Source organism: Jaculus jaculus, chromosome 9, assembly GCF_020740685.1.
Source record: "Jaculus jaculus isolate mJacJac1 chromosome 9, mJacJac1.mat.Y.cur, whole genome shotgun sequence".
NCBI lineage: Eukaryota > Metazoa > Chordata > Mammalia > Rodentia > Dipodidae > Jaculus > Jaculus jaculus.
The window spans coordinates 21731728-21756154 of NC_059110.1; the positions used below are offsets into that span (position 1 = coordinate 21731728).

General features: G+C 41.6%; 1 protein-coding gene across 1 annotated transcript in view; it reads left to right on the top strand.

Moving 5' to 3' along the window:
• Positions 1 to 24427, top strand: part of Plagl1 (PLAG1 like zinc finger 1) — a 53355-nt gene that overhangs the window by 3510 nt on the left and 25418 nt on the right. Inside the window, exons 2-3 of the mRNA XM_004651150.2 lie at positions 11539 to 11578; positions 23227 to 23298. The gene's annotated coding sequence lies outside the window, so the exon portion shown is untranslated. The remainder of the gene's footprint in view (positions 1 to 11538; positions 11579 to 23226; positions 23299 to 24427) is intronic.

Below are 24427 nucleotides of genomic sequence, written 5' to 3' on the forward strand. Positions count from 1 at the left end.
TAAGGTAGCTTTTATATTTTTAAGTATTTTTTTAATCCATGTTGAATCCTGGGTAATTTCTTTAGACCAGTGGTCTAATTTTTACCAAACTGTTCTCCAAATTGAGCTATAATTTAATTTGTACTAATGTGCAAAAATAAAGCGTGCGGCTTGATCAAATTTACATATGTACGTACTGGTATGATCAGCATCCAGATAAGATTATGGGGCATTTTCATACCTGCTCCTTTCTGTAGATACAGCCGCTCCTCGTCCCCAACCAGCCACTGTCCCGACTTTAATCACCATAACACACGTTCTTGAACTTCGTATAGCTAATTCTTTTGCCCATATTGTATTTTTTTTGGGGGGGGTTTCGAGGTAGGGTCTCACTCTAGCCCAGGCTGACCTGGAATTCACTATGGAGTCACAGGGTGGCCTTGAACTCACGGCAATCCTCCTACCTCTGCCTCCCAAGTGCTGGGATTACAGGCATGTGCCACCACACCCAACGTCATATTGTATTTTTTTTCTTAAATATTTTTTGTTCATTTATTTATTTATTTATTTGAGAGTGACAGACACAGGGAAAAAGACAGATAGAGGGAGAGAGAGAGAATGGGCGCGCCAGGGCTTCCAGCCACTGCAAACGAACTCCAGACGCATGCGCCCCCTTGTGCATCTGGCTAACGTGGGACCTGGGGAACCGAGCCTCGAACCGGGGTCCTTAGGCTTCACAGGCAAGTGCTTAACCGCTAAGCCATCTCTCCAGCCCCATATTGTATTTTTGACATTACGTATATACATATTTTTGGTTTTCCTTTACATCAGGGGTTGGGCAAGCTGTGGCCTATGAGTCCATTCCAACCTGCTAAATTTTTATTGGAACATAACCCTGCCCGTTCAGTGCAGATCAGTAATTATTACAGAGACCATATGACCCATAAAACCTAAAGTATTTACTATCTGGCTGTTAAATGAACAAGTTTATTTACCCTACTTGCATAGTCTCACATAATGTGGAACTGTATAATATCCATTCTCTTCCGGATGCACCTTTGAGTTATTTTAAATATCAAACTATTATAAAGTAAATTGCTACAGTTGTTCTCGAAACACTTGTTGGTTGACCTAAGCGTCTCTGATCTGAAAAGCCACCCTCTAAAACACTGCAGGTGCTGTTATTTGAACACCAAGATGATGCCACAAGTGGAAAATTCCATGCCTGACCTCCTGTGTGATAGGTCTCCGTGAGAATGCAAGTGGAGTCAAAATAGTGTATACAGTTGCCTTTAGGCCACATGTATAAAGTATATATGAAATACAAGAAGAGGAGCTAATATAGCTTAGAGGCAGAGTGCTTGCCTAGCACCCTTGAGATCAAGAGTTCAGTCCCCAGCACTGCAAGTAAATAATTTTGTGTTTAGAATTAGGCTCCACCCCAACATATGAAGATATCTCAAAAAAAGAAAAAACCCAAAACACTTTGTGTCCCAAGCATTTTGGAAAAAAGATACTTAATTTATAGCAATCAAAAAGCCTAGTTTATGGTATTTGGGTCAGCTTGTTACATTTCCATAAATATTTCTATCATTATTGGCTATTTTGATCTTTGCGAAGTGTCTCTTTAAATGTTAGGCTAACTTTAAAATTTTGTTCCTTCCCTTCCTTCCCCTCAACTCCTTCCCACCTCCTTTCTACTTCCTTCCCCTCTTTATTCTCCTCCTCTCCCTTTCCTTCCTCCTCTTTTCCTTCCTGCCCCATCCCTCTCTCACTTTTCCTTCCCTTCTCGTCCCCTCCCCCTCCTGTATCCCTCCCCTCTTTTCTTCTCCTCCCTTCCCCTTCCTTTCCTCCTCTTCCCCTTTCTCCATTCCTCTACTCTTTTCTCCTCCCATCCCCTTCCTTCCTCTTCCTTCTCCCCATTCTTTTCCCCTTTCCCATCTCTTCCCCCTCCTCCTCTTCCTTCCTCCTTTCCTCCCTCCTCCCCTCCCTTAGTCTCATCTCCTCCTTTCTTCTCACCTCTCTTCTCCCTCAGCTCTTTTCTTTTCCCTCAGCTCTTTTCCCCCTCTCCCTTTCTTTACCCCTTCTTTCCCTCTTCTCTCCACCTTCCCACTTCTCCAGCTTCTTCCCTATCTTCCCTCCTCTACCTCACCCCTCCCTCTTCTCCCCTCCGGTCCTTTCTCCTCCCCTCCTCCCCTCCCTGCTTCCTCTCCTCACTGCTCCTCCCCTTTTGTCTTCTACCCTGCCTCTGCCTCCTCTCTGTTGCTCTCCCCTCTTTCTCTTTTCCTCCCCTCTACCTCCTCCTCCCCCATTCCTCCTCCCTCAACTCCTCTCCCACCTGCTCCTCTCCCACCTCTCTTCTTCTTCTACTCTTCCCCACTCTCCTCTCCACACTCCTCTCCCCGTCCTCCCCACACCTCTTTCATCCCTCCTCTCCTTCCTCCCCATACTCCTCCTTCCCCTCCTCCGGCCACCTCCCCAGGCTTCCTCCCCCCTCCCTCCCCACACCTTCCACACTCTCCCTCCTCTCCCCCTTCTTCCCCTCTCCTCCCCACACCCCTCCCCCTCTTCCCCCTTCCCCCCTCCTCCTTCCTCCTCCTTCTCCTCCCTCCCCCTCCTCCTCCCCCTCTTCTTCCCCCTCCTCCTCCCCCTCTCTCCTCCCCCTCTTCTTCCCCCTCCTCCCTCCTCCTCTTCTCCCCTTCCTCACCCCTCATCCCCTCTTCCCTCTTTTCCCCCATCCTCCTTCTCCCCTCCTGTCCTGCTCCCCCTCCTGTCCTCCCCCTCTCTCCTCCCCCTCTTCCTCCTCCTCCTCTCTCCTCTCCTCCTTCCCCCTCTTCCCCCCTCCTCCTTCCCCTCCTCTCCTTCCCCTCCTCTCCTCCTCCCCCTCCCTCCCGCCTCCTCTCCCTCTCCCCCCCCCCCGCCTCCTCTCCCTCTCCCCCTCCCCCACACACTCCTCCCACCTCCTCTCCACACTCTTCCTCTCCCCCATCATCCTCCCTTCTCTGCCCACTCCCACTCAGCCTCTCCCCTCCTCCTCACACCCCTTCTTCCCTCCCCTCTCCTCCCCCACCCTCCTCCTCCCCATTCTCTCTCACACCCCCCTTCTCCCCTCCTTTCACCCTCCTCCCCCACACCCCTCCTCCCCCACCTCCCCCACCTCTGCACACTCCTCCCCTCGCCCATCCTCCCTCTTCCCTCCTCTCTTGTCCCTTATTTCTCCCCTCCTCTCTCCCCTGCTCCCCTCTCCCCTTCTCCCTTCCTCCCCTCTCCCCTTCCCCCTTCTCCCCCCTCCCCGCTCTCCCCCTCCCCTTCCTTCCCTGTCCTCTGCACACTCCTCCCCCTCCCCTCCCCTTTCGTCCCCTCTGCTCCCTCCCCCTCCCCTTCCTCCTTCCCCCCTTACCTCTCCCTCCTCCTCCCCCTCTGCTGTACTGTTTAGCACTTTGATAAAATGTAAGTGCATTTCATATTTTTCCTTCTGCTCACTTTACAATCAGCTGTTTTTTCAAGTCCTGACTCTGTGTACAAGAAGGTGGTATTTAGAGACCAATATCTGGGTGCCGCGTACCCCTTTAGCTCCCAAGTTGAGCTGTTTCTGAGGCGGTGTTTCCAGGTCCTTAGTGGTAACTCTGTGTGTGTGTGTCCTCAGTTTCAGATTTCATCCAAGGCTGTTTTCTCTACCCATTGACATTATCACAGATTTTTCTTAGTGTGATAATAGGATGAGTTATGAATATGACATGTTAAGTACTGTTTGTTCAGTATTTCCAGGTGCTTTATTTCAAGGTTGTTTTTGGAACATCTAGCTGTCCATATTGCTAGAACAAATCTCCTCAGGACAGCTTTGTAATGTGTTTTGTTATATGGTAGTGTGCAGACCTTGCTTAGGCTTTTCAGCTGAATTTTTTTGACTGTTTTTGGGCCCTTCTCATTCAGTTGAATTTCAATGCTACTTCATAAAGTTCTGTAAAGAACCCTGTTGGTCATAGAAATGGTTTCAAACTTACAGGTTAATATGATCAAATTTGGATTTTTTTGTAATAGCTAATTCCATTCATCTCACACACCTTTTTAATGTCCTTGAATGATGTTTTATAAATGACAAGCTGTATATATTTATTTAATTTTTGATCCCTATAATGCAAAGGTCAGTTTCCTATTTTTATAAATGGGTAGTTATTAGTATATAACTGATGTTAGATCTCTATGAATAGAGACATGTAAATTGCTAGAAATGGCAATTACTATTCTTTCTGATATCCATGTCTCTTATTCTTTTATTTCAGTATTATTCACTGCCCAGTACAACAAAACCAAATGATAGTGATTGTGGATATTCCTGTCTTGTTCCTAAATTAAATGGAAGTATGTGGTACCACCAGATCTCAGTGTTAAACACTGCTGAGTATTTAAAGTTCTCATATATCAGTAGTTTTCTAGTTGTTTTAAATCAACAATGATACTAAGAGTAGTAAGTACATTTTCTGGATCTATTAGATTCTGGAGCTAAACTGCTTCAGTGCCTAGCTCTGTTTCTGATGCCATGGAGGGTAAATTTGAACCATTCTTTGTATCTCAGTTTTCTATTGATAAAATAAAGGTGGCAAATGTCTACCACATAAGGTTGGAGACGGGATTCAGTTAATACATACTAAAGGTTAGGAATTGTTCTAGCACCTAGAAAGCATTTTTGTTGATATTTTCTTCTTTTATTTCTTAGCATAGTAGGTTCTCTTATTTTAATAATTACTCAGCTACATATACAAACCAGTCTATGCTCTTAAGTAAGCCTTGCACATATTTATACATTTGTACTTAATTTACTGCTTAAGTTTTAATGAGTCATAAAGCAACTGTTCTTTGACAGTAGCAAGGAACAAAATGAATGATAGATTCCAAAAGAAGAATTACACAAGAGCTTAGCCGCTGAGGTGGCAGTATCCCAGACTTCCAAGAGTGATTTCGATCTGAGTCTCCTGATCAGCTAGACCTAGAGATAGCTCCTGCATGAGCACATTCAACAGTTGGCGTATGCAGTAGAAAATGGCTGCTCAACAGAAAGGAAAAGTGATTTTACCTTGCATTGCATTATTAATACATCAGATCATTTATTGCTATGTTTGGATACTTCGCTGCCTAGGGCACTTGACAAGATTCATTCGCCAGCCTTAGGTGGACATTCATGCCAGGTAGGGGGTTTTGCTAGTTAGGGCTCATCCTTGTCTTTGAGAATGGGGTCAGTTGGGGTCGTTTTGAGCATTGAAGGTAGGCTTACCTATATCCGTTCAGGGAAATGCATCCATTTCTTTTAACTGATAAAAATTAAACTTCCTAGCATGTGTTCTATGTTTCTTTCATTACTGTCAGCATCTTGCTCTAAACCCTTGTTATCCTACATGATTTCTCCCTGTTTTAAGATTTAATTACTTTTTTCTTTCCCATCCTGTCACCACTTGTTAAGAAACACTGGGGCATTCTACTACTTGAGAAAAAACATTATTGGCTTCCTGCCTTGACAATGGTCCCTCTTTTTTTTTTTTTTTTTTTCTGTTCCCAGCTGACTTTACTGTCCTTCTAATGTGCTGTTCCTTAGAATGAGTCCCTTGGTCATCTCTGCTCTCATCAGGCCCCTAAGATTTACTCTACTGAGTCTGTATATGTATCCATTCTACCTTAAATACATTTTCCCCAGTGAGTTTGCAATTAAAAATATCCAGGCCCTGTTCAGAGAATACACCATAACCTTCCTAACTAGATTAGAACCCTATTAAGTGTAATCTGTGGTCCTTGTTAAATTCTTACCTGTCCTCATCAATCTTTCTAACAATGCATCATTCCCAGATGGTCCGGTTCTTAGAGCGGCTGTTCAGAGGCCTTTATGATACTTTGCATGCAAAACATTATTGCTAAATAGCTACCACTATTAAATGCCTGCTATAATTATGCCACCGTTTTGCAAGATAAAAAATTGTCCTCTCTCTTTTCAGTTGTAAAGAAACTCAGTAAAGAGATTAAGAAAGTTGCCCAATACCGTATAGTTCGAAAGTAGCAGAACTTGTTTGCCTGATTGAAAAGCTCTTAACTTGTCTATGCTGTTCTGCTTGGGTGCTAAAAATAAATAGCTAAATAAGTGAAATTACTGAGTAGAAATAGTGCCTGGAGAACAGATGCTGAACTACCTTTACCATCATTGCCAGGGTGCTCCTTGGAGTCTTTTCTTTGGAGACTACCCTAGGGCTGGCGAGGTGGCTCAGTGGTTTGATTCCCTAGCATCCAGGTGAAGCCAGTTGCACATGCATGTGGGTTTCATTTGCAATGGCAAGAGGTCCTAGTGCCCCATGGGCAGAGACCCTCTTCTTATTTTTTTTTCTCTGTCTCCCTCCCTCCCTCTTTCTCTCTCCTCCCTCTACTCATACAAATAAAAATAAAAACAGAGACCAAACTAATTGTGTGAAATCTGGCCCCCCTTAGATTTCCTTCTAAGTTTTTTTGATATGCATGGATAAGGTCTGGACATTCTCAGTCGGGCCTATTTGAGGGCCAAACAAACATTGCCACGCTTCCCCTGGCATTTATTGTATTTTTGCTGTGCTGGGGCTCAAACCCAGGGCCTCACACGTGTTAGGTTAGTACTCTGCCACCGAGCTCCCCCTTCCGCCCAGTGTTCCCTCTTTAATTCTGTTTTGTTTTCTTTTTCTCTATTTGTCTGTACTTTGGTTTCTTCCAGTGAACCCCTGGGTTGTTTTGGGTGCTTTTTGTAGGTTATGATAGCCCAAGTCTCACTTTCTTCAGAAGGGTGACATGCTGACCCCTGGTCACCAGAAGTGTCATCTAGGCAGGTGAAGATGGGGGGTCTGGCATTGCCATGGGCTTTGGGTAACTGTGTTTAGATCTGACGGAGTGCTGCTCCAGGATTTGCAGACTGCTGGGTTAAAAAAAATGATAATGCCTTTTAAAATATATATATACTGAGGTCTGCCTGACATGTAAAACCTGTGGCCATTTTGTGGGTCCGTTGTGGTGTGTTTGGAGATGGGGATTTGCCATTGATGAAATGACCAGGTTTTACACTGTTACCATGACATCAAAAGGTAAGGTCAAGGCTTGACATGGTAATGAGACCCTGACTTGAGAGATTGGAGGGGAAGACCCAACAAAAGGTAAGGACAGCTTCAATAACTGTCACCAGAATTCCTTTATATCTTATATAAATTCTTTTTATATATTTGAATGTATTTAGTTGCTTTTTTTTTTTTTTAACATAAGTGATGTGTGGTCACCCCAGCACTTAGGAGGCAGGAGGATCCAGAGTTCAAGGTCATCTTTGGCTACATACCAAGTTTGAGGCTAGCCTAGGCTTCAAACTTAACAGTTAAGGCAATTGCTGAGAAGTCTAAGTCCCCAGGTTCAATTCCCCACTACCCACGTAAGCCAGATGCATGAGGTGGTGCATGCATCTGGAGTTTGATTGCAGTAGCTGGAGGTCCTGGCACACCTATTCTGTCTGTCTGCCTGCATCCATTCTCTCACTCTCTTTCTCTCTTTCTCAAATAAATAAGTAAAAAATATTTTTTAAAATGTTTATTAATCTGGGCTTGGTAGTTCAGGCCTGTAATCTAGCACTTGGGAGGTGTCAGTGGGCTCAAGAGTTCAAGGTTATCCTTGGCTTCATGGCCACTTCAAAGCCAGCCTGAGCTACATGAGACCCTGCCTCAAAAAAAAAAAAAGAAAAGAAAAACACAAATGCTTAGCATTAACATTATTCTACTTATATTGGCTCCATTTTGTTATAGAAATGCAGCTGGAAATAAAATAAAGGAGACCCATATTTTTTTTTAAATTATAATTATTTACTTGAGAAAGGAAGAAAGAGAGGCAGATAGAACAGGTGCACCAGGCACTCTGGCCATTAGAGACCTGAACGTGGGTCCTTAGTTTCGCAAGTAAGCACCTTCACCACTAAGCCATCTCTCTAGCCCGAGACACCTATTTTAAAATCACATGTGGTGTAGCATATTATTTGAATTCATTTTGATAAGCATTTAGTCATTCATAGCTTTACCCTTGGAGTTAATATAGAAACTTGAGCACGTTGTGTCTCGTTTTGTGGCATTGTTCCCTACAGTCATGATTGCTTGCTCTGCCCCGTGAAGGACTATTCCTGATCTCATCCATATTACTTAGCACCACAGACAGGATGGTTTAAAGTACAAAAAGTCATTTTCTCATGGTTCAAGATGTTCAAAGGTCAAGATGAAGATGTTACTAACATTAATTTCTGTGGAGGCCTTGTGCTTGCTCTTGGGCTCCATCCTCTTGGCCTTTCCTTGGCGCAGATGAGGATAGAACCCAGTTCTCTCTCATTTCTTCTGTGGCTTCTGATACTGCCATCTTTTGGGTTAGGGCCCCAATCTCATGCCCTGGACTAAATTTAATTACTTCTGAAACAGTCCTATCTCCATATACATGACATCTGAGGGACATAATTTGGTCCACAAGTAGCTGTTCCCAGATGCATGTGATGTTGACACGGAGAGAAGCCGCCTGCCTTCCTGTTCCTGATACGGCCTCCCATTCCCGCCACGTGTCTTACGGGAACCTTAGTTGCTTTTACTCAGCCATTACTCTGGATCCTGCTTGAGATTTTGGGAGCTGGTGTGAGGCGGGGTTGCTTTGCCCAAACACCTGCACTTCTGTGAAGTGCGATGTCCGCATCACATGCTTTCAGGGTAATAACTTGTTGCATGCAGAGATGTTTCAAATGAGATCTACAGGATTGCTTTTGAAAAGCTGTGATGTGGAACACAGAGCTGTGTTGCGGTGCAGTACTGTAATCTATGATGTTTGGGGAAATTATAGACTCTGTTGATAATCTCTTGGGAATTAGTGAAAGGATACAGATCCACATCTTGTCTTTATCATATATTTTGATGATAAATTTCACCTGTACACTTGGAGGAGTCATTGGTCTTTAGCGATCTTGAAACAGGACACCCCCCAGAGCACAATGCATCTTCATCTGGCCTCCATTCCACTTTCCTGTTCATTGTTTTTTTTTTTTTTTTTTTTTTTTTTGCCCCTAGCCTCTGGCCCCACCCCATGGGCGGGGTTCTTCCTTTTCCGAGCCATGTTAGCCATGCTGGAAATGGAGAATTTGCTTCACTTGGGAACTGAGCAATTCTTCCTGCTCACTTCCTGCATATGGAAGGTTGGGGCCCAAAGGGTCATTGAACACTTCACCCTTCACCCGAGAGGCTTTTGTCTTTGGCAGTGCCATAGTCTTCAACAATCTATATTCCCAGACAATGGTTTGTACTAATAAATGAACCCCTGATTTTCCCCTTTGTTTTTGAGACAGGGGTTGGGGGGGGGTCCCCCAGATAAGCTACAACAATTTCCTCTCTCATTCTTAGGACTTGTTTTCGACCAGAATGAAGCTGTGTGGAACGCTATGGCTTTGCCTTTAAAAATATGAGAGATACTGCAAAGTTTAGTTAAAACAAAATCAATAAACTAATAGTGGTTTCTACAAATTGCACAATATGTGAACTCTTTTCCTGCTGTTGTTTTCAAGGTAGGGTCTCACTCTAGCCCAGGGGGACTTGTAACTCACTCTGTAGTCCCAGGCTGGCCTTGAACTCACAGCGATCCTCCTCCCTCTGCCTCCCCTGTGCTGGGATTAAAGGCGTGCACCTGGCTAAACATTTTAAAGTTAATTGATATTGTTAAATGTTCATATGTAAATGTGACTTCATCCTGCAAAGTAAGAAGTGCTAGTTAAGTGGCTTCATGCAGAAGAGAACTTCAGAACTGTTTTGCCTCGTTCCTATGTATAACTCGGTTATATGCACACCAAACAATGCTAATAATGTGTTTTCCTCCCCTGGCGGCCTTCTGACCCTAGATCATTCAAAAGACATCTGTAAAATTAGCACTGTAAGGAAGCCTCACAGAGAATTTGGGGCAGCATATCAGTGACTTATTAGGTAGGGATCTTGTAAGCATTGTAGGATGGCAAACATGCCTCAGCTATTCATAAATGTTGTTGCTTGGTTTTGTAAGAGAAAATATCTTCTAATTCTTATAAATAATGCTGTATCATTAAGCTAATAGTCCTATAGAAAGTTTTTCCAATAGGTATTTACTGAATTATTATCTGGACTTTCAAGGTGTGTCTATTGGCTAACGAGTCTAATTTGGAAGCTTTCATCTGTGACTGAAAATTTCACTTCTCCCATCATCTTTGCCAGTTGAATGAGCCTTTTCAAGTGTAATCATGGCCGTGTATTATGCTGTATGCTGCTGGGCCTGACAATCCCCAGTGTATCCTGAAGATTCTCAATTCAGGGGCTGGCGGGTGGTTTGCTGTTCTGATACAGTTCTTCCTGTGTGTTCTGTACTTTGTTTTTGACAATTTTCTATCATTTTGTGTTTGAATAAAGAATCATTTCCATTTTACAAATCATTGTTTTGGGCCAGACATGGTGGCACGTGCTTGTGATCCTCTGTACTTGGGTGGCTAAGGCAACAGAAGTGAGAATTTCACGCCAGATGGGGAACATAGCAAGTCCCAGTCTTATAAAGCAAAATGAAACACAACTAATCACTGTTTGGGCCATTCGCCTTATTAAGCTTCTGTGTATTTAAGGTGAAATCTACTGGTAATTGTGGTAGCCACACAACATACTTTGATTTCATAATTACTGATATCTTGGGGGGCCAGTAGAGTCTCATTGCTAAGACTCTAGTCCCAAACACCAGGATCTGCACCTTGCTAGAGTGGCCACATATTATTTGTTAAACTTCTCAATGCCTTAGCAGCCTCCTGGGTCACATCAGGTTGACAGTGGTGGATGTGTAGAGGGTTTTAAGGATTAAATGCAATAATATGTGTAAAAGACCTATCTGGTTCCAGTACCCAAAGGTTTATTGCTAGACAAATGTTGAAAACCTGGAATGTGAGTTCAGACAGCTTCCCTAATCTTTTTACCCTGTTTGTTTTATTGTTGTTGTTGTTTTTTTAAGTGAGTGAAGTATACTGTGGTAACAAAGAGAAGAAACTTTAGAACCTTTGTTTTCTAAATTTAACATGATTTTTAATGCAGAAAAAGCAGAATTCTTTAATCATGATTTGACATGTAACTTGGTAGTAGTCTCTTACAAATGAGTGCACATGTTTTATAAATGAATGTTATTTCAGTGTTAAAATAGACAAGGGTTTAATGACAGGGTTATGGGGGTGTCTGTGGAATATCAATGAAGGATCTTTATGGCAATACAGTGGTCGCTCTCTTGGCTGTGGTGGTGGTGATGTGAGCCTTGTGGTGATGAAATTGTACAGAAACAAACATACATGTCTAGTAACACTAGGGAAATTTCAGAAGATTGAATTGTGTTAAATATCCTGGTTATGATAATGCATTCTAACCTGATCAAATGTTGCTGTTTGGGGAAACTGAGTAAAAATGTCACTGAATCTATACAACAGTCTCAAAATTACAAGTAACAGATGCACATGCAGCTATTACGTAAAGGTAATGAGTAATTTTTGTTTGCTTTCAGATTGTTCCTGCCTGATTCATATACAGTGTCATTGGCTTTTGTAAGTTGAAATTTTTATTTTTTAATCCTCCTCTCCAATACTTTTTTTTTCTTATCATAGGGAAGTACATTTCTAGAGGCCTCAGAAAACACGTAAAGCAAAACTTTATTATTTGGTTCATATGCTGGTATCTTAAGGTCTGTTTCATTTTTCTGATGCTAGTAGCTGAGCTATTTCACCTCATGTTGGGTGTGTTTGAGTAACTTTAGGAATTAGGATAGGTAGAAGCAAAGGGTTACTTGCAGAACAGAATTGGTACATACACCCCAACTTTTGGCTATTGGCCTTGTGCCCTCACACTAACAGTAAATAAAAGTAAAATAATAAAAAAAGACATTTGAACAGAACAGAGGAGGTTAGAGATTAAAGGATTATTGAAACACTTAAATGGCTGACAGAAAAGCCTAAATAATTATTATGTAGTTGTAAAAGAGCATAAAAGATTTACACTTAGAAAGGAAAATGTGTGACATTTCTCCCTTGCCTTAGTCACCCACTTATTCCCACACACTGTTCCTTAATCCTTGGTGGGGTTAGTGCCTCTGGTTATGTCCATCGCTCCAAGACATACATGCCCCAATACTTGGTGAGTTTAACGTTGCATAGAATTCTTCTAATAGCCCGGATTCTCAGTTCCTTCCCTTCATCTCCTCCAGTGATCTTTTCCTCCCAACTCATCCAGCCACTTTGTCCCATGACCGTATTGTGGGGTTTGTCATCAGCAGTGGTTGGTCTCCCTCCATGGTCTGGATTCCTACTCCAGTACATTTTTAACTCCTCCTAGGCATATTTCCCTCACAGTACGCCATACTTTCCTCTTACCTCACATCCTTCTGTGTTCAATGTAAAGATCCTGCCTTGTCATTCCCATCACCCATACGCTGTCCCCTCTCACCCCCACCCCATGCTCCCATGCTGGGGCAAAACTTCATGCCCTGTTGGTTGTAAGGAGTTCCTCGTGTGTCTGTGTTGTTATCCTGTCTCCCATATAGCTCATCAGCTAGACAGCAGCCAGGTTAATAATTTAAAACTGAGTCTGATTGGGTTACCCTGCTGTTCCAGGGTCTCTAGCGCTCCCCAGCTCACTCACGAGGCGTATCATCTCCCCTGTGGTGCGGGCCCGGTTACCTGTGTCCTAATCCCTTCCTGCTCACTGCTTTAGCCACCGGGCTCTCTATTCCTATGTCAGGTTTTACAGTTGTGTTTCCCACAGATAACCAGATGACTCGTTCCCTACTTCCATCATAGTGTCCCTACAATTTCAGATATTCCTGAAACGGTCATTTTCTCACCTAGGCTAGCATTTTAAAAATCTATAGTTTTTTATTTATTTGGGAGAGAGGGCAGAGAGAAACCGAGAGAAAAAAAAATGTGCATGCCGGGCCTCCAGAACTGCAAAGGAACTCCAGATACATGCACCACCTTGTGCATCTGGTTTACGTGGGTTCTGGGGAATCGAACCTGGGTTCTTTGGCTTTGCAGGCAAGCACCTGAACCACTAAGCCATCTCTCTAGCCCAGACTCTTGGTTTAAAGGGTCAACTTGTTTTTCCTAGCTTAACTGCATCCCAGAACCAAGTTTAAGGATTTCTTTTTTAATTTAAAAATCTAGCAATATGGTGGCCCTGGCTTGCCCATTCTCTCTCCCTCTCTCTCTGTCTCTCTGCCTCTTTCTCTCTGTCTGTCACTCTCAAATAAATAAATAAAAATAAACAAAAAAATTTAAAAATCTAGCAATCAATAAAGTAAAGCACACAATGTCTAACATCCAATCAAAATTGACCAGACATGTAAAGCAGCAAACACACTAACAAAGAGAAAAACCAGTCAGTAGAGGGCTGGAGAGATGGCTTAGCTGTTAAACGCTTGCCTATGAAGCCTAAGGACCCCGGTTCGAGGCTCAACTCCCCAGGACCCACGTTAGCCAGATGCACAAGGGGACACACGTGTCTGGAGTTCATTTGTAGTGGCTGGAAGCCCTGGCACACTCATTCTCTCTCTCTCTCTCTCTGTTTGTCGCTCTTAAATAAATAAATAAAAATTAAAAAAAAAATCAGTCAGTAGAAATTGATACAAAAATGGCAAGCTTCATCAATAATGTTAGTAATACAAGTTTAGTAAGCATACTTAATGAGTTAATTAAAATGCAATTAAGTCAATGTGATGTAGCCACCACTGGTAAGTGGCCCATACTCCATTAGCAACCTCCTCCTCTGACGCTCATGCAGTTCACCCTGATTCACTCCATGGGTCACACACAAAGAAAGAGAGCCATGAAATTAGAAAGGGTATTATGGGAGTGGAGCAGTGGGTTCACGGATAAGGAAGGGTGCTGGGGTTGAACATGATCAAAGCACATCGCATGTGTATCTAAAATGGTCAAAATAGAATTTAAGTAATTTTTTTAAGTTGAACCAAAACTTTTAGACATATGAAATCTGAAAGGGTTATCACAAGTAGACATAAAACACACACACACACACACGCACACAAATTAAGGGGAGCTTCTTGAAGAAGAATGGAAATAATAACTAATGGAAGTAAAGATCACCACAAATGGTATTCAGTGTGGGAAAATATATAAAATGGCCTCCTCCTATCATTATTATTATTATTTAAATCTTTTTTTAAAAAGATGATTGACTACTTGAAAATAGCAATGTGGTCTAGAGCTTGTAACATGTAAAAGTAAAAAGGTAGAACAATAATTTTAAAGGTTAGAAACAGAAGAAATGAGATAATACACCCTACAGTTCTCATAGTCTATCTGAAGTGGTATATCTTTAGTTATACTATGGTAAGCTAAAGATACAGTGTTAAAATAATTGCTAAACTAGCAAAAAAAAAAAAAAAAAAAAAAGTTGTGACAGGGACTGGAGAGATGGCTCAGCACTTGAGGTACTTTCCTGCAAAGCCTACAGACCCAGATTTGATTCCCTAGTACTCATATAAGCCAGATGCACATGGTGGTACATGCACCTGGAATTTGTTTGCAGTGGCTAAAGCCCTGGCAGGCCCATTCTCTCTCTCTCTCTCCCCCTCCCTCTTTCTCTCTCTTGCATAAATAAAAATAAAAATAAATTTTAAAAAAAGTTGTGGCAAAGGAAACAAAGTTCAGCCAGAAAAAAAATGCATTCAATATATTGAAAACAGAAAATAGAGGCCAGTGGTCAGTTGATAGAATTAGGAAAGAAACAGAAAGCTGCTTTATTTAAGGCTATGTCAGTAATCACATTAAGTATAAATGGCTTAAATACTCTAATTAAAAGTCAAGAATATTAGCACAAGTTTAAAAAAAAAACAATAAATAACTATATGCTTCCACAGAGAAAGTTAATGTGTTTACACACACTGAGCTAAAGGATGGAAAACAACACATTAGCACAATTTTTGAAAAGGCTTTGGCAATTATAATCATATGAGAAAATGTAGAAATTAGAGTAAAGACTATTACCAGGCATAAAAACAGTTACTTAATGATATTCATCAAGAGGACATAATCTTATACAGAATATGGTTTATCTTGATAAATGTAGTAATACTTAAAAATAATGTACATGTGCCTAATAAAAGATTTTTGACAAACACAAGGAGAACCTGGCAGATCTGTAATCATGATCAGATTTAAACACCCTTCTCGACACATAACAGATCAAGTAGGTAGAAAATAAAGATATAGAAGATTTGAAGTAACACTAGCATCTGGTATGACATGACTGATATATATAGAACACTGTACCTAACAACAGCAGAATGGACATTCTTTCTTTAAGAGAGCTTAGAACATTTGTTAATGAATTTAAAAGGACTGAAGTTGTATAGTGAATGCGTTCTGCTCATTAATGGAATTAGAGTAGAAATTAATCTGAAAAACAGTAACTAAACATCACACTTTCAAATAACCTAATGATATTTAAAATCATTAAAAGAACAACGTAACACATTTAAAAGCATATAAATCATATAGAATTCATTTATTCTCAAACTATAGCTAAAATTACACTAGAAGTCAATATCAGAAAAATAGCTGGAAAGTCCCCAAATATGTGAAAGTAAACTTACTCCTAACTTAGCAGTGAAAGAAGTCTGTTTTTTAAAAAATATTTTAAACTACCTGAGAAATTTTTTTAAGTTTATCAAAATATGTGGGATGCAGCTAATGCAGCACTTAGAGGGACATTCATAGCAGCAAATGCATATGGTAGAAAAGAGGAATGCACTGAAGCTTATAATGCCATTTTCTCCCGTGGGGGTTAGAAAAAAAAGAGGAGGGCTGGGTGAGATGGCTCAGCAGGTAAGGCACTTGCTGTGCATGAGGAAATGAGTTCAGATCCCCAGAACCTACTTGAAGATGATGAGGTAACATGCTTACAGCAAGATGGGAGTTGGAGATGGGAGAATTCCCTAAAGCTCTCAGGTCAATTAGCCTGGGTTAGACAGCAGCAAACAGCCAAGAGCCCATGTCTCAGGGTGGAAGGTGAGGACTGGTACTTGAGATTGTCCTCTAATGTCCTCCACACACTCCATGGCAAGTAAGTGCCCTTGTGGGGGGGAGGGCAGATACACACACACACACACACACACACACACACACACACACACACGAGTTTTAAATAATTTTTTTAAAAAAGAAAATGAAAATTAGAGTATAGGACAACAAAATTGAACACAGGGAAACAATGGAGAAATTCAACAGAATGAGTGGCTGGTTCTTTGCAAACATCAGTTAATTGATAACTCTCCAGCCAGGAAACTAAGGAGAGGAGCACACAACTTACCAGTTGTAAGAATGAAGAGGGGTTGGACACTGTGGACTCGTTGATATTACAAGGCTAGTGAGGGGTTGCTAGAACAATTCCTTGTTCATATATTTGATAAAAATTTTTTTTATTTGAAAGGAACTTTGTTTTAAGAAGTTTTACAGTGATTTGATTTTCAACATCGATGATAATCGCTACCATTATAGAGCATTTGTGCTATACCAACTCGAGGCTAGGTGCTTTGCATAAGTGCTCTAATTTGATCCTTCACAAACCTTACGGGGTAAAATATTATTATTCCTCATTCATACATGGGAGAGCTGAAGTTCTGAAAGTTAATTTCTTTGTTTATCAAATTTCTGACAAATGGTAGCCAACTTTAGATATGATCTGTGTGTCCCCAGAGTCCATGCTCACAAACAACACAAGATCGGTGGACGTGTACAGAGCAGTGGACTCAGTGGTCAGTCATGATGTCGTATTTAATACAGCTATGAGAAGAACTTCATTGAATAACTGTACCCACTGTACAGAGTAGCTAAGTATACTGGAAATGGCATGAGGTTTAGAAACAAAGTTTTAACCTTGCTAGTTATTTTATGACTTTGCCAAGTCCAGTTACCTCCTTTGAGTCTATTCTCTCCACAATGAAAAACACATTAATAAAACTGTCTCAGATGGCTGTAGAAAGTTCAAGCTGATAATATTTCCCAACATTTTTTTAAAAAAATGCTGAAAGTTATGCAAGTTAATTTATGTGTGTGTGTTTGGTCATTTGCCATAGACTTTCTTTAGGTAGTAGATTTTTTCTGAGTGCTTTTGCCAAATAATTTGACTTCTAGGAACTTAGTGACTTCAAAGAGAACACCTGTTGGATCAGTGGCCCATGATCACCTGCAGTTCTTTAAGACTAGCTTTCTTTGATAAGGTAACAGTTTTGAAGAGGGTTAACTTCACAGCACCTTTTAAAGGTATTCTTGAAAGATAATGTCGTGATTTTGGAAGACAAGGCAGACACTTGTTAAAAGTAAAGCTGAGGCCCAAAGTAAGTCAATGCCAGAGTTAGCTTTAGTGTTCTCAATTTTTTAGCGGTCACATTGGCTTTATAGTCCTCTCCTCCTCCTTACCTCCATCTCCAACCTGCCCCCTCCTTTTGTTTTTTGAGACTGAGGGGTCTCATTGTGTAACCAGGTTTAGCCTTCAACTCCTAATCCTCCTGCCTCAGCCTCCCTAAGTGTTGGGATTGCAGGCCTGCCTCACCACAGCTATGTTTTCCAAGCATGTTTCAACCCTCTCCCCAACCCCCCAAAAAAGTAAGTGAAAGTCTGTCCTTCCTGTGGGATTCTCAGCACCCTCCTCAGAGCTGCCCTTAGAGGGGCACATTTGGCCAGCAGACACGGCCCAGTCAGTGAGTTGATGGCCAGGTCTTAGAGGTCTGCGGTGAACCCCAAAGTCAGTACTGAAGCTTGGAACTGAGTGGGTGGGAAGGGTGTGTTCTGTGTCAAGAAATGGCTTCTCCATACCATTCATTCCAATATTGTTTGTTTTCTTTTTTGGTCTAGGAATTTTGAAATGGTAACTCATCCATTCACATGTTTACTCAGGATGAGTGACAGAAATAGCGTGGACCACAATAAAATGAATGCATCTTGTCACAGGCTTTAATGAAGGCTGTGTCAGAGAAGCAGTTCTGCATTCAAGGGCGAGTTTGGAAACCTTTGAATTATGTTTGTCCAGTGTAGGTAACCTATTGGGAAAGGGTTTTTCCCTTCTGACTCCCTCTTGCCCACCCTGCCCCTGGCTGGCCCTTCCCTCTCCCACAAGTCCACACACCAGTCCTTCGCACACAGACCTTCATTTAGCAACGTGGTTTCCCAGTCTGGGTGGTTCCCCAGATCACACGGCGTTGGAGGGGGACGAAGCTCACTTCCACCCATCACTGTTCATATTTTTGCTTTGCAAACAATTTGCACAAACCCAACTCCCGCTTCAAGTTGTGAAATGTTCTCTGGAGATCAAGCATTTGGGAAACCCTAGAGATGAGCGGTGAGAGCCTTCAGTTCGTGATGTACCCAGAGATTGTTGAGGCTAACAGCTTAGCTGTAACACAGGAGCGAACTGATTGGGGGGGGGGGGTTCCCATGCAATCATCCAGCCATCTGCCTGCACCCCTCCCAGCTGTTAAATTGGGAATAAAGTTTCCAGATAGTTGGTGGTCAGTGTCATGAAAGAAATCGCAGACTGTTAGGTGAGGCCATCACTCCAGTGGTGAGGTTGCAGAATAGAGGAAGAGAAGGAGAAGTTTATTTATGGAATGTCAGGGGGCCATTGAGGCTCAGCAGGCCCTGGAACCAAGGACTTCCCTCAGGTTTGCTTTCTCCCTCTGACCTTGGATGAACTAGCGAGCAGTATATTATGCCTGGGACTGTGCTGGTTTGTGTGGTTAGCATTCTGGACTGTCACTGGAATGTAAGGAACGGATGAATTTGAATTGAACCATGAGGTGGTCTGCCTGGGCCCTCTCTGGGTCTCAAGGCGACCTGTCGCTGTTTGTCTGGGCTGGGCCCAATGAAAGCAGGGGAGGGAGAGAGAGGTGGGCCTTTGATCTCTTTGTCACAGCTGCTCCCTGGGAACTCACTGAAATCAATGCCCTGTTTTCCTGAAGGAATGAATGGCTCTGCCTAGCTAGCTTTGTGAAGCCATGGGGAATTCACGGCCTCTGTTTATTGACAGCTGAAAAGGGGCACATGGGGTGGAATGGACTGTCTTGTGAAAACCAGGCACAGGGAAAATTAGACCTCAATTTAACACAGAGGAATTTTTGAAATTCACCCCAAAGGAGATGGAGTTTCTCATGCTTGCATTAGAATGACTCAAGTTTAGGACTAGTGTGTGATGAATAATGGAGGTTTTGTCACAACTATGCTATAAGTAGGAATATGGAATGCATAATAAATAACACTAAGTAGAAGTTGATTCAACAGCCCTTTCCTTTTTCTTAACACAGAGATAAAGACAAATGGGAACCACGATAATAATCCAGTGGTGTTTTAGCTTTGCTCTGAAAAGAAGTGATATTTAAAATAAGCATTAATATTACATGGGAACTCTCTCTCAAGAGTGCATTTTTGCTTACTTACATTTCAAAACATCTCTGAACTTGAGATCTAAGTTCATGCTCATGATTCAAGCCATTCCACCATGTTGTGTGCATTTCAGGGGAATATGACAATAATATATATATGTATGTATATATATATATATGCACAATTTAAATATATATATATTTAAATTGTGTTCCTGGAATATTGTCCTTGTTTGTGTGTGTCAAAAGTAAATGAAACTGGCTAGTAGACCAAGATAGCACCTGAATCACAATAGTTCATCAATCTTAAAAGTACTACCCCCCTTTTTAGAACACAGTAGAGAACAATCTTCTGTTAATCACCAGGAAATATCATGGTCTCTTCTTGACTCTCTCCCCTCACTCGATTTCCCAGGAAGAATTTATGGCTGTTTCTTTCGGCCCCCAGCCCTTTGTGCACACCTCGATTATAGCACTTAACACAGTACCCCACAGCTCTTTGTTTAGATGTATTCTTTTAGCTGGAAGTGAAGCAGCCTTGTTGCATTCATTTTTATATCTCCAAGCCTAGCAAAGCTCTGGGCTCAGTAAATGCGGCCGAATGAATGGGGATTGATGGCTGCCTATACATTCCTTTGAATGTAATTACTTATCCAGGCTTCAACTGCAAATACTAAATTTTAGGAAAACCTGATTGGTCTATTCTTACCTGATTGATGCTGTTGCTTTAAAAAAAAAAAAAAAAAAAAAAAAAAAGCTTTCCTTTTTGGAGAATTATCAAACATTTTTTTTTCTGCTTCAGTAAGTTTATTGGGCTCTATTGGGCTCTATCAACCTCTAAAAGGAGGCACTAAATGTGTATGACATTGTCCCTTTCAGGGCCAAACTGTCTCTTCTCTTACTGTTTCTGAAAAATATCCTCTGTGTGATATTTAGATATTTTCACCAGAAAGATAAAGAAACTTTTAATTAGGAGTTCTGTAGACTTTGACTAAACTTAACAATCAAGATGGATAAAGCTTGTATTTTTCATGATTTAACTCTGTGATAAAATGTTAATGTCAAGCAAAACTTCCTCCAGCAATGGCTCTGGCCAGACGTTCTACTGCTATAGATGATGGTTCCTTTATCCAAGGAAGCAACAACTACATTCACTCCCCAGTGAAAAATGAAAGGAAATTTCAACTCATTAAGACTGACTTCCCTGACTTAACAAGACCCTAAGACAAACCCAATTTCTCAGCTATTCTTAAGTTATGATCTATTCCTTTTTTTAAGTCTGAGCTTTAAGGGAAAAAGAGTTCTTCTCAATATTCTTTAGGGAAATAACATCCTAAAACCATAATGGAAATTTTTAGAAAAATGTCAGAGGAGTAAATAAGCACACCAGCACAGAAACAGCCAATGATTTACTCTCATGTTTGTTTTATTCTCATACCAACGTTATTTTTAAAGAAATCTGTTTGGATTTCTATTTTGCTTTCAGGTGGGAAATAGAGATTCATGAATGTAGCAGTTGTGGTAGGAATCTGGCAGAGGAACAGGCGTTGGGCTGGGTTGTATAAATGCGGTAGGCTCAGCAGCCTGGGATTCAGCTGAGGTTTTACATTTCTTCTGAAATAGGAATGTCACCATGGCCTTAATTATTGGTAGACTCTCACCCCCATAGCAATTAATTTGTAAATAAAAAAGCATTAAGGATAGCACTTAGGTTTTTATAACTTGGTTACTTAGTCTTCCTCCTTCCTGGAGGTAATTTCATGTGACATCATACCACAAGGGTAGAGGGGGAGAGGAAGTCCAGCCATGCTTTTCCATATACTATTTCAGCTCTCAGCAGTGAGACGTGTCTTTGTCTGTAGACATTTATAGAACTACGTACAGCCAAGGAAGTGGCTGCCCCTAACAACTGTGGGCTATGTTTATAGAATCAGATAATTTCAACTATGAGGTCCACCATGAAGGAGCCATTTTCTTTTTCTTAGCCTGAGACTGCTGTAAAGCAAAGAATACTTTCAAGTCATTTAAGAAGTCAGTTCCTCAAAATAGGTTTAGAAGTCAACACAATACAACACACATACACATACACACACGTGGTCTCTGCTTGAGTGTGTATTATTGTGTAAGGAAACATTCAGGTAGAAAGAGAGCACATTTCTTCCCTGTTAGACAAGCTTCCCATTCATTCAGATTGACCTAATAAAGTACGAAGATAGGGTTTATGTGGTCGTTGAAAATGAGAGCCTCCTTCCCCACTATGTCAAAGTGAAAGAAAGGCTGTTCTGAAATATAAAATTACTGAAGATTATTTGTAAGGTCAGAAGTTACTACTGTGAGGACCTTCTGTAATCTCTTGCTACCTAATGAGTTATAATTAGTCATCAGTATATTAATGAGGTAGGTAAAATATATTAATATGTGTCCTGTGGTTTAAATGTTTATTTTGAAACATTATTTATTGATACCTTTTGTGTGTAGTGAGGTATTTTTCAGCAGTGTAAGACCTCAGCCTGATGGGGAGAAGAACAACTCAGTTCTTACCCAAATTGTTATACTAGTAGTTCAAGTTAGTAAGGTTTTACTACTAAAAAATAAAACACGCAAGACTGTGTAAATGTGTACCAGCCAAACACAGAGGTTCTTGTGGTTGGGTCTCAGACATTGTCCATGAAGCTGGGCTTCTGGAAGTAACAGTTTTCTATCTGTGTGAGAGTGGATGGGTTGAAATCGTTATAGATATATTTCCTTTTTTTCCCCCACAGATGAGTATATTAAAATCTTTTTCAATCTTTAAACATTACATTACTGCCTTCTCTTTAATTGCCGTCCCATCTCTGTCCTTTTTCTTCTCTCAGGGTGAATTATTGGGAATGTTCCAGGTCAAATCCTATCCTCTAGGCTTGTCTCTCTAAAAGAGTAGCTTTGTCTCAGAAAAGAATTGGAGTTATGCAAAGGTTGGGCATTTTGATTGGATATTTTGCATGGAGTGGCCTGGGCTTGTTCTCTGGGAGCTAACCCCCCCCCCCATTCTCACCTTTGCGCGGGGGCCCCTTAACCCTGTTCAGACACTTCTCCCAAAGGATAGCAGTCCCCTTGGTCCACACTGCAAAAAAAATCTGATGATTTTCTCATTTCTCTTCGAGGCTATCAGCTACTTTCACTGCGGTTCTTGAAAAGTAATTGCAAGTCCACAAGTGTTTCCTGCCCACAAGACAGTGCACACTCTGCTCACATCCACTCCGTAATCCCCCAGAGGGTCTTGTGCTCTAGGTGGGGCATTATCTCCCCAGTTTTCAGTCCAGGAACCAAGATAGAGAGTGATTCAGCAGATGCTTGGCAGGTTTCCAACCATCTCCTGGTGGAGGTGGGAGTTGAACCTCTGCTTTCTGATGCTGGTATAACTACGTTGCTTATTGCCTCACTAAACCATGGAACATGTCGGTACTTAATGGTATGGTGCTAACATGCCAGAACCCACATGGCTTGATGACGTGATGAGACGTCCCTGACATCGCCAAGCTCACATTCTGAATAGGTAGATTTCTACTGACACCATTACCTCCATGGTTCCCCCTAATGTTTTCTTTTATTCATTGTTTTTGTTTATTTGTGCATGTGTGTGTGCACACACATGCCTGTGCCAGGGTTTCTTACTTGCTGCAAACAAATGCCCATCTGGCTTTATATGGGTAGCATTGAACCTGGGCTACTAGGCTTTGCAAGGCAAGTGCCTTTAACCACTGAGCCATCTCCCCAACCCCCTTTAATGCTTTCTTTAACTTTCTCATGATATGCCCCCTCCAGGATTCTTCTCGTACCTGACGTGGCATCTGCTTTGAGTCTCATCTGAGTCTCATCTGTACCTCTCCTGGAAAGGTAAATGTGTCTCTCTTAAACCCTCCGACATCAACCCACTGAGCTCTCCATCCTTGAATCTATTATTGCTTTCTCCCTGTATGGGAGCCCCCAGTAAAGCCTTCTGCTTCTCACATAGTAGAAGGGATACTTAGAACATTCTAGCAAACACTGGCTGTCAGGGAATTTGCACCTGAGGAACTCCAGGTTTTGAGGGGGAAAATAAAACTGGGGATAAAGGTTTAGAATTTATGAAACCCCATTAAAAAATTAAGAGGCCTTGCTAAGAATATTAATACTATATATTCATTCTAGGTTACAACTAATAGATCTTGTGTAGCTGACTTTTATATAGCATGACTGGCATGCTCAGAGTTTGTCATCTCCATCCCTTATATTTTGAAAAGATGCTTTAAAATTGATATATCTTAAAAGAAACAAGGAAGTACTAGGAAAGACCTGGAGGCTTGATCCTTCCCTTAGAATCACGTCTCTAGAAGCAGTAATGGAGGCTCAGTGTTAGATAAAGTGCTTGCTGCATAAGCGTGACTACCTGCACGTGGGTCCCCAGAACCCACGTGATCCAGATGCAGTAGTGTGAGTATCTGTCATCCCAGTATGCCTACATCAGGATGGGAGATGGGGAAGTTCAAGGGCAGGTAGCCTGGTGAATGTAGGAATGAATGTGAGATCCTGTCCCAAACAAGGTAGAATGTATAGCCCAACAGCCAACGTTACCCTCTAGTCTGCACACACACACCTTGGCATGCACCTGAGCTTGTGCTTGCAGTCACGCATAAGCACACAAACACACACATTAAAAAAAAAAAGGAATCATGTACCTGGTGTACTATATTATAAAAGTCAGTAAATCATCCTCCCCACCTCCTTTTGTGGGGGAGTCTCCTTTTGCATGTTTTATCCAAATTTTCTACAGTTATGAAGTAGGTCAGTATTTATTTGGAGGAATTCTTGGTTGCCACAGTCTTCAGTATATATCAGAAGTTTGTACTTCTTATTTTCTACCATTCATGGGGAAGATGATGATTTACTTTAACCGCTCATTTCAAGATAATGATCCCTGATTCCAGCCTTAGATTTCCTATCCAACATTTTTGTGGCTTTTCCCCCATAGCATATATTAAGTTTC